The following is a 10,055-nucleotide window of genomic DNA, read 5'->3' as shown; positions in this document are numbered from 1 at the left end:
AATATGAACTGATTTTGTGATGAAATATGAACTGATTTTGTGACATGATTGTGTGAATTCTAATTATGTGAACAAAGAATTTTTTGAACCTGAGATGTTGTACTTGTTTGTATACTCTGATTTTGGAATTTGAATGTTGTTTATTCATTTATTGTGAACTTGAGAGTTGAGATTATTGGGTTGGATTGCTGGTAATATTTAGGTATGGAAGAAAGAATCAACAAAGACCTACCTAGGAATAATAATGCTGAAAATAATTCTGCTTCAAATGAACGTTCTCTTCCTCCCACGAGTAACGAAAATCAATCACAAACTTGTAGTGTTAGGGGAAAAACTGATCCTGCTTGGAGATACGTTGTTTTACAGAATATAAATGGAAAACCGCATTACCAATGCTTATTTTGTCTAAGTACTTTTCGGGGCGGGGGAATTAATAGAATGAAAAAGCACTTGGTGAAGATAGGTGGAGACATTAAGAAGTGTTCTAAGGTCCCGTATGATGTAGAAAAATAAATGGAAGGTTTATTAAAAGAGATTCAGAAAAGTAAAACTAGTAAAAGGAAAGTAAGTTTCAATGAAGAGGGTACCGATGAGTGTGAGGATGCAATTGATGAAGCAATAGCGCAAGAGGAACAACAAACTCCGAGTCAGTTACCAACTAAGGAGGTTGTTGGAGGCGATCCAAAAAAGAAAGCAAAAACCATTATTCCTCCTATGTTTGCACCAAGAACAACTCCGGGCAGTCAACGAAGTCTGAAAAGCATGTTTCATAACAAAGAGGCGCTTCATGAAGTTGATAAGCGAGTGGCTATATGGCTTTTGGATTGTAGGATTCCTTTCAATGCGGTTATGTCACCTTTTTTTCAAGATATGTTGGATGGTGTATCTGGCTATGGGCCTGGTTATATAGGTCCTTCTTATGACTCTTTAAGGGTTAACTTATTAGCCGATCTCAAAAGGGAGTGTCAAATGGTTGTTGATAGCTATAGGTCTGCTTGGAAAGAAACTGGATGTACTCTCATGGCTTATGGTTAGACAGATCAAAGGCAAAGAACGTTGATTAATTTTTTGGTTTATTATTCGAAAGGGTTGTGCTTTGTGAAATCTGTTGATGCCTCAAGTATGGTTAAAAATGCTTCTAGCTTGTGTGACTTGTTTTCAGAGGTGATTGAATGGATTGGACCTGATAATGTTGTTCATGTAGTAACCGATAATGCTGCAAATTATGTTGCTGCTGGTAGGCTTATTAGTAAGAAATTTGAAAATATTCACTGGTCACCTTGTGCTGCTCATTGCTTGAATCTTATTCTAAAAGATATAAGCAGCATACCACATATTTCTAGCCATGCAACACGTGCTTCGAAGATTACTGTGTTTGTATATAATCATACGGTGTTCTTGTCCTGGCTAAGACAAAAAGATAATTGGAAGGAGATTGTTCGTCCAGGTCCAACTCGTTTTGCCACTGTCTTCCTCACATTGATGAGTATCTTTGAGCGCAAATCGGAATTACAACAATTGGTTGTTGATACACACTTTACCGGACACAAGTTAGGAAGGAGTGCTAATGGTAGAGCTGTGAGTGCAATTATCCTAGACAATAAATTTTGGGATGATTGTTTTACTGTATGCCAAATTGTGAGTCCGTTGATTAAATTGCTGAGGTTTGTAGATGCCGATGATAAACCATCATTGGGAATTGTTTATGAAGGTATGCTGAGGTCAGAAAATGGAATCAAAGAAATGTTCAAAATCATAGGAAGAGTGCATATCAACCTTACACAGAGATTATCAACTCAAGATGGGACAAACATTTGAAAAAAAATCTTCACGCAGCAGCCTATTTCTTGAATCCTGAGTGCTTTTTTTCTGAAAATGATAGAGAATCACCTGATGTCATGCGAGCTTTACTTGATCTTGTTACATTGCATTGCAAGGTTAATAATTTAGATTCAGTTGAGGCAATGAAAGAAATACACTTATATAGAGATCGAAAGGAAAGCTTTGATAGGCCTGAAGCTGTTCCAGCTGCAAAAAAACTTCAACCTGGTAATAATATCTGTTTGATAATAAGCTTTAGTTATTTACTTATTTTATGTTTTGGTTTCCTTAATTTGATAACTAATACTTGAGATATGGGATTGTAATTTGTAGATGAATGGTGGAGGTTGTTTGGTAGTTCTGCTCCATGTTTACAAAAAATTGCAGTTCGCATTCTTAGCCAAGCATCTGCTTCTTCAGGGTGTGAAAGGAATTGGAGTCTTTTGATCAAATTCATACAACAAGAAGGAATAGATTGGAGCATGATAGGCTAAGTGACACTACAAGAAAAACACCCATTCAGCCACACTTTTTTTAAGCTACATTTGAAAAGCGTAGCCTATTCCTAGAATAGGCTACGCAAGGAATAGGCTACGCTTTTCTCAGTGTTATCTTTTTGTAAGAGAAAAAGAAACACAATTTTGGCATCATTTAAAAAGTGTAGCCTTAGGTATTATTGAAATCACTTATAAAGTGTAGCCTTTTCTAAATATCTATGGCTACACTTTTCTCACCAAAGAGAGCACTTTTAAGGAGTAACCTATTTGGTTATAATTTGGGTACTCTTCAAAAACGTCTCCTAATGTATCTAGGGCCAAATACGGCGTATAACTTAGTGAATTTTTTCCCCTTTGCCCCCCAAAGCACACAGATCAGCTAGCTCTTCAGCAACTCGCGCCTCACCTTCATTCACTATCAGAGAAAGCCTTCGCATCCTCACTTCTCACCTTCGCCACTCACCGTTGCTCCTTCCCCACTCACCACTCACCACACACGACTTCACCACTCATCGTTAGCTGCTCTCTCCTGCATTGATCGTCAGCTGCGCTCTCCTGCATTGATCGTGAGCTGCACCTTCACCATCGTCATTTCTGTGCTTAGGTCGTCCTCTCTGCGCTCACATTGTTGAGAAGGTATCTATAGATTTCCGTTTGGTTCTGAAATTTGGGTGTTTAGAGTTCTAATTTTAGGGTTTTTAATTTGGGGGTTTGGTACAATAATATGGTTTATATGCAACTGTGAATTGTGAATTGATAAACAAGCCATGTATTGTTGATGAACATGCAGGGTTCAACTTGAATACCCCTTTTTTCCTAATTCTCGCCAAATCTCGTTACCCAGTTTCCGTACGCACCTGCTACCCTCTACGGTGTTGGAGTTCCTTCAAGCTGAGCTCGAGCTTTAGGTAGCAGCTTTGCTTTCCATTCTTAGTGGAATTTGTGTTTTATTTGTTTATTTGTTTATTTTTTCCGAATTGTTACTGATTCTGGTTCGCGTGGCGATGTTATTTTGAAATAAAGAGGGAAGAGAGGAATCGCTTGTAGTGTTACTGAGCCACATTCAGATCCTGAGGGTGACAATGAGGAGGTACTTTCAGTTTACTTCGGTACTATATCTGTTGGAGAATTTGTGAGTTGGTTAATTTGTTGTAACTGTCAGGTTAGTTAGAAATCAGAAGTTAGTTTGTTTGCTTCAAATTTTGACAATTTGCTGCACTATATCTATTAGACTAGCATCTGTTATAACAATTATTTTAGTTTCAAAAGTTAGTGTCGATTAGTTTCAAATTCTTATCATTGTAGAACTTGATAGGAAGGAATTTGATTCAAGAGCTGTACTCTTGCATGTTTATAAATTCTAAGTGGTCGGTTCAGTCCCCTATTGCAGCGAGCTCTTTCCCATTTCTTGAAGATAAGTATTGCTCATAAGTGTAGCAATGGTCGTATGAGCTTGCTGATTTTGTTTGAAATTCAAAATCAATAGTAAAAATATGTGCATGATAAGCAGCTCTTTCCCAGTGTATTTTTGCTTCTTATGCTTACTATATGTCATTCTGTTTCCTGAATTTTGATATCAATTAAAAAGCAAAATAGAAGATTTGCTAATGACTTTCAATATGATGCTACAATTTACATTTTACAAAACACCATATATGAATGAGTTGCTGATCCTTTTCTATGTTCTCAGAAGTTATATTATTTTAAACACCAACTGCCAATGTACGTTTAGCTGATTTACTCGGATCAGTGTCACATTGGAACTAACCTTCTTTCTTTGTTTTTCAGTCTAACTCAACTGTGTCATCATTTGGATTATGAAATAGATCTCGAGGATGTGAAGTATTGGAGTTGGCACAATGAGGTTGTTGGAGTTTGGGTGCCTGGTTGCAGTTCTATGTGGTATTCTTGTGTCTGTGAAAGCTAAGGTTAGCATTACTCTTTCTTTTAGTTGCATTGTCATAGCTACTGGTTTAAGCTATGTACCTATGGTGCGCGAAATTGTGAACAATACTTTTTCACAACTCTCATAATCCCCGGTAATGGCTCCAAAAACGTGGTAGCTCAATACCATGGCATTACACAACTTCGCACAACTAACCAGCAAGTGCACTGGGTCGTCCAAGTAATACCTTACGTGAGTAAGGGTCGATCCCACGGAGATTGTTAGTATTGAAGCAAGCTATGGTCATCTTGTAAATCTTAGTCAGGAAGACTCAGATGTGAATGATGATGAACGAAAATAACATAAAAGATAAAGATAGTGATACTTATGTAATTCATTGGTAGGACTTCAGATAAGCGCATGAAGATGCCTTCCCTTCCGTCTCTCTGCTTTCCTACTGCCTTCATCCAATCCTTCTTACTCCTTTCCATGGCAAGCTCATGTAGGGTTTCACCGTTGTCAGTGGCTACCTCCCATCCTCTCATTGAAAGCGATTGCATATGCCCTGTCACGGTCATAGCGGAATTCATCTGTCGGTTCTCAATCAGGCCGGAATAGAATCCAGTGATTCTTTTGCGTCTGTCACTAACGCCCCGCCCTCAGGAGTTTGAAGCACGTCACAGTCATTCAATCATTGAATCCTACTCAGAATACCACAGACAAGGTTAGACCTTCCAGATTCTCTTGAATGCCGCCATCAGTTCTCGCCTATACCACGAAGATTCCGGTTAAAGAATCCAAGAGATATTCACTAAGCCTCGTATGCTTGTAGAACAAGAATGGTTGTCAGTCACCTTGTTCATGAGTGAGAATGATGATGAGTGTCACAGGTCATCACATTCATCAAGTTGAAGAACAAGTGATATCTTGGACAAAGAACAAGCGGAATTGAATAGAAGAACAATAGTAATTGCATTAATACTCGAGGTACAGCAGAGCTCCACACCTTAATCTATGGTGTGTAGAAACTCCACCGTTGAAAATACATAAGAACAAGGTCTAGGCATGGCCGTATGGCCAGCCCCCAAATGATCTAAGAACTAGATGTCCGAAGATGAAAATACAATAGCAAAAGGTCTTACTTATAGAAAACTAGTAGCCTAGGGTGTACAGAGATGAGTAAATGACATAAAAATCCACTTCCGGGCCCACTTGGTGTGTGCTTGGGCTGAGCAATGAAGCATTTTCGTGTAGAGACTCTTCTTGGAGTTAAACGCCAGCTTTTATGCCAGTTTGGGCGTTTAACTCCCATTTAGGTGCCAGTTCCGGCGTTTAACGCTGGAATTTCTTGAGGTGACTTTGAACGCCGGTTTGGGCCATCAAATCTTGGGCAAAATATGGACTATCATATATTGCTGGAAAGCCCAGGATGTCTACTTTCCAACGCCGTTGAGAGCGCGCCAATTGGGCTTCTGTAGCTCCAGAAAATCCACTTCGAGTGCAGGGAGGTCAGAATCCAACAGCATCTGCAGTCCTTTTCAGTCTCTGAATCAGATTTTTGCTCAGATCCCTCAATTTCAGCCAGAAAATACCTGAAATCACAGAAAAACACACAAACTCATAGTAAAGTCCAGAAAAGTGAATTTTAGCTAAAAACTAATAAAAATATACTAAGAACTCAACTAAAACTACTAAAAACATACTAAAAACAATGCCAAAAAGGGTACAAATTATCCGCTCATCACAACACCAAACTTAAATTGTTGCTTGTCCCCAAGCAACTGAAAATCAAATAAGATAAAAAGAAGAGAATATACTATAGACTCCAAATTATCAATGAAACTTAGCTCCAAATTAGATGAGCGGGACTAGTAGCTTTTTGCCTCCGAACAGTTTTGGCATCTCACTTTATCCTCTGAGGTTCAGAATGATTGGCTTCTTCAGGAACTCAGAATCCAGATAGTGTTATTGATTCTCTTAGTTAAGTATGATGATTCTTGAACACAGCTACTTATTGAGTCTTGGCCGTGGCCCAAAGCACTCTGTCTTCCAGTATTACCACCTGATACATACATGCCACAGACACATAATTGGGTGAACCTTTTCAGATTGTGACTCAGCTTTGCTAGAGTCCCCAATTAGAGGTGTCCAAGGTTCTTAAGCACACTCTTTTTACCTTGGATCACAACTTTATTTCTTTCTTTTTCTTTCTTTTTCTCTTTTTCCCCTTTTTTTTCGTTTTTCTCTTTCTCTCTTTTTTTTCTTTTTTTTTGTGTATTCACTGCTTTTTCTTGCTTCAAGAATCATTTTTATGATTTTTCAGATCCTCAGTAACATGTCTCCTTTTTTCATCATTCTTTCAAGAGCCAACAATTTTAACATTCATGAACCACAAATTCAAAAGACATATGCACTGTTCAAGCATACATTCAGAAAACAAAAAGTATTGTCACCACATCAAACTAATTAAGCTAGTTTTAAAGATGAATTTGAAATCCTGTACTTCTTGTTCTTTTGTGATTAAAAACAGTTTTCATTTAAGAAAGGTGATGGATTCATAGGACATTCATAACTTTAAGGCATAGACACTAAGACACTAATGATCATAAGACACAAACATGGATAAACATAAAGCATAATTTTTGAAAAACAGAAAAATAAAGAACAAGGAGATTAAAGAACGGGTCCACCTTAGTGATGGCGGCTTGTTCTTCCTCTTGAAGGTCTTGAGCTCCTCAATGTCTCTTCCTTGTCTTTGTTGCTCTTCTCTCATGATTCTTTGATCTTCTCTAATTTCATGGAGGATGATGGAGTGTTCTTGATGCTCCACCCTTAGTTGTCCCATGTTGGAACTCAATTCTCCTAGGGAGGTGTTAATTTGCTCCCAATAGTCTTGTGGAGGAAAGTGCCTCCCTTGAGGTATCTCAGGGATCTCATGATGAGAGGGGTCTCTTGTTTGCTCCATCCTTTTCTTAATGATGGGCTTGAGGTCATGCCTTCTCAGTTGAACCGGCTTTGAATGCCATAAATGGTTATGGAAAAACAAAAAGCAATGCTTTTTCCACACCAAACTTAAAAGGTTTGCTCGTCCTCGAGCAAAAGAAGAAAGAAGAGAGTAGAAGAAGAAGAAATGAGGAAGAAGGGAATGGCTTTGTGTTTCGGCCATTAGGGGCAGAAGTAGTGTTTGGGGTGTGTGGTGAAGAAGAGAGATGGTGGTGGGGTTGGTGGGGATCCTGTGGGGTCCACAGATCCTGAGGTGTCAAGGAAAAGTCATCCCTGCACCAAATGGCAATCAAAATCACATTTTGTGCCAAATTTGGCGTTAAACGCCGGGCTGATGCCCATTCCTGGCGTTTAACGCCAGGTTCTTGCCCTTTTCTGGCGTTTAACGCCAGTCTGGTGCCCCTTTCTGGCGTTAAACGCCTAGAATGGTGCCAGACTGGGCGTTAAACGCCCAACTGCTAGCCTCACTGGCGTTTAAACGCCAGTGAGTTCTTCCTCCAGGGTGTGCTGTTTTTCTTCCTGTTTTTCATTCTGTTTTTGCTTTTTCAATGGATTTTGTGACTTCTTATGATCATCAACCTACAAAAAAAACATAAAATAACAAAAGAAAATATATAAAATATAATCATTGGGTTGCCTCCCAACAAGCGCTTCTTTAATGTCAGTAGCTTGACAGAGGACTCTCATGGAGCCTCACATTTTCTCAGAGCACTGTTGGAACCTCCCAACACCAAACTTAGAGTTTGAATGTGGGGGTTCAACACCAAACTTAGAGTTTGGTTGTGGCCTCCCAACACCAAACTTAGAGTTTGACTGTGGGGGCTCTGTTTGTCTCTGATTTGAGAGAAGCTCTTCATGCTTCCTCTCCATGATGACAGAGGGGTATCCTTGAGCCTTAAACACATGTGATTTTTCATTCACTTGAATGATCAGTTCACCTCTATCAACATCAATCACAGCCTTTGCTGTGGCTAGGAAGGGTCTGCCAAGGATGATGGATTCATCCATGCACTTCCCAGTCTCTAGGACTATGAAATCAGTAGGGATGTAATGGTCTTCAACTTTTACCAAAATATTCTCTACAAGTCCATGAGCTTGTTTCTTTGAATTGTCTGCCATCTCTAGTGAGATTCTTGCAGCTTGTACCTCAAAGATCCCTAGCTTCTCCATTACAGAGAGAGGCATGAGGTTTACGCTTGACCCTAAGTCACACAGGGCCTTGTTGAAGGTCATGGTGCCTATGGTACAAGGTATGGAAAACTTCCCAGGATCTTGTCTCTTTTGAGGTAATTTCTGCCTAGACAAGTCATCCAGTTCTTTGGTGAGCAAAGGAGGTTCATCCTCCCAAGTCTCATTTCCAAACAACTTGTCATTTAGCTTCATGATTGCTCCAAGGTATTTAGCAACTTGCTCTTCAGTGACATACTCATCCTCTTCAGAGGAAGAATACTCATCAGAGCTCATGAAAGGCAGAAGTAAGTCCAATGGAATCTCTATGGTCTCATTTTGAGCCTCAGATTCCCATGGTTCCTCATTAGGGAACTCAGTGGAAGCTAGTGCACGTCCATTGAGGCCTTCCTCAGTGGCGTTCACTGCCTCTCCTTCCTCTCTAAATTCGGCCATGTTGATGGCCTTGCACTCTCCTTTTGGATCTTCTTCTGTATTGCTTGGGAGAGTACTAGGAGGGAGTTCAGTAATTTTCTTACTCAGCTGTCCCACTTGTGCCTCCAAATTCCTAATGGAGGATCTTGTTTCAGTCATGAAACTTTGAGTGGTTTTGATTAGATCAGAGACCATGGTTGCTAAGTCAGAGGGGTTCTGCTTAGAATTCTCTGTCTGTTGCTGAGAAGATGATGGAAAAGGCTTGCCATTGCTAAACCTGTTTCTTCCACCATTGTTGTTGTTGAAACCTTGTTGAGGTCTCTCTTGATTCTTCCATGAGAAGTTTGGGTGATTTCTCCATGAAGAATTATAGGTGTTTCCATAGGGTTCTCCTAGGTAATTCACCTCTTCCATTGAAGGGTTCTCAGGATCATAAGTTTCTTCTTTAGATGAAACATCCTTAGTACTGCTAGGTGCATTCTGCATTCCAGACAGACTTTGAGAAATCAAATTGACTTGTTGAGTCAATATCTTGTTCTGAGCCAATATGGCATTCAGAGTATCAATCTCAAGAACTCCTTTCTTCTGACTAGTCCCATTGTTAACAGGATTCCTTTCAGAAGTGTACATGAATTGGTTATTTGCAACCATTTCAATTAGCTCTTGAGCCTCTGTAGGCGTCTTCTTCAGATGAAGAGATCCTCCAGCAGAGCTATCCAAAGATATCTTGGATAGTTCAGAGAGACCATCATAGAAAATACCTATAATGCTCCATTCAGAAAGCATGTCAGATGGGCATTTTTTGATTAATTGTTTGTATCTTTCCCAAGCTTCATAGAGGGATTCTTCATCCTTCTGTTTGAAGGTTTGGACTTCCACTCTAAGCTTACTCCATCTTTGAGGTGGAAAGAACTTTGCCAGGAAGGCATTGACTAGCTTTTCCCAAGAGTCCAGGCTTTCTTTAGGTTGAGAGTCCAACCATATTCTAGCTCTGTCTCTTACAGCAAAAGGGAATAGCATAAGTCTATAGACTTCAGGGTCTACCCCATTAGTCTTGACTGTGTCACAGATTTGCAAGAATTCAGCTAAGAACTGATGAGGATTTTCCAATGGAAGTCCATGGAACTTGCAATTCTGTTGCATTAGAGAAACTAATTGAGGCTTAAGCTCAAAGTTGTTTGCTCCAATGGCAGGGATAGAGATGCTTCTTCCATAGAAATCGGGAGTAGGTGCAATAAAGTCACCCA

At 39.6% G+C, this 10,055-nt stretch overlaps 1 non-coding gene across 1 annotated transcript; it reads left to right on the top strand.

Annotated features, from left to right (window-relative positions):
- Nucleotides 1-9,592: 9,592 nt before the first annotated feature.
- Nucleotides 9,593-9,696, top strand: LOC130958991 (small nucleolar RNA R71). Its single transcript, XR_009078089.1, has one exon. It is a non-coding gene; the product is annotated as a small nucleolar RNA R71 (small nucleolar RNA).
- The last annotated feature ends 359 nt before the right edge of the window (nt 9,697-10,055 follow it).

Source organism: Arachis stenosperma, chromosome 10 (assembly GCF_014773155.1).
Source record: "Arachis stenosperma cultivar V10309 chromosome 10, arast.V10309.gnm1.PFL2, whole genome shotgun sequence".
In the NCBI taxonomy this organism is placed as follows: domain Eukaryota; kingdom Viridiplantae; phylum Streptophyta; class Magnoliopsida; order Fabales; family Fabaceae; genus Arachis; species Arachis stenosperma.
The sequence above is the reverse complement of the archived record's forward strand: the minus strand, read 5'-3'. Positions and strand labels throughout refer to the sequence as shown.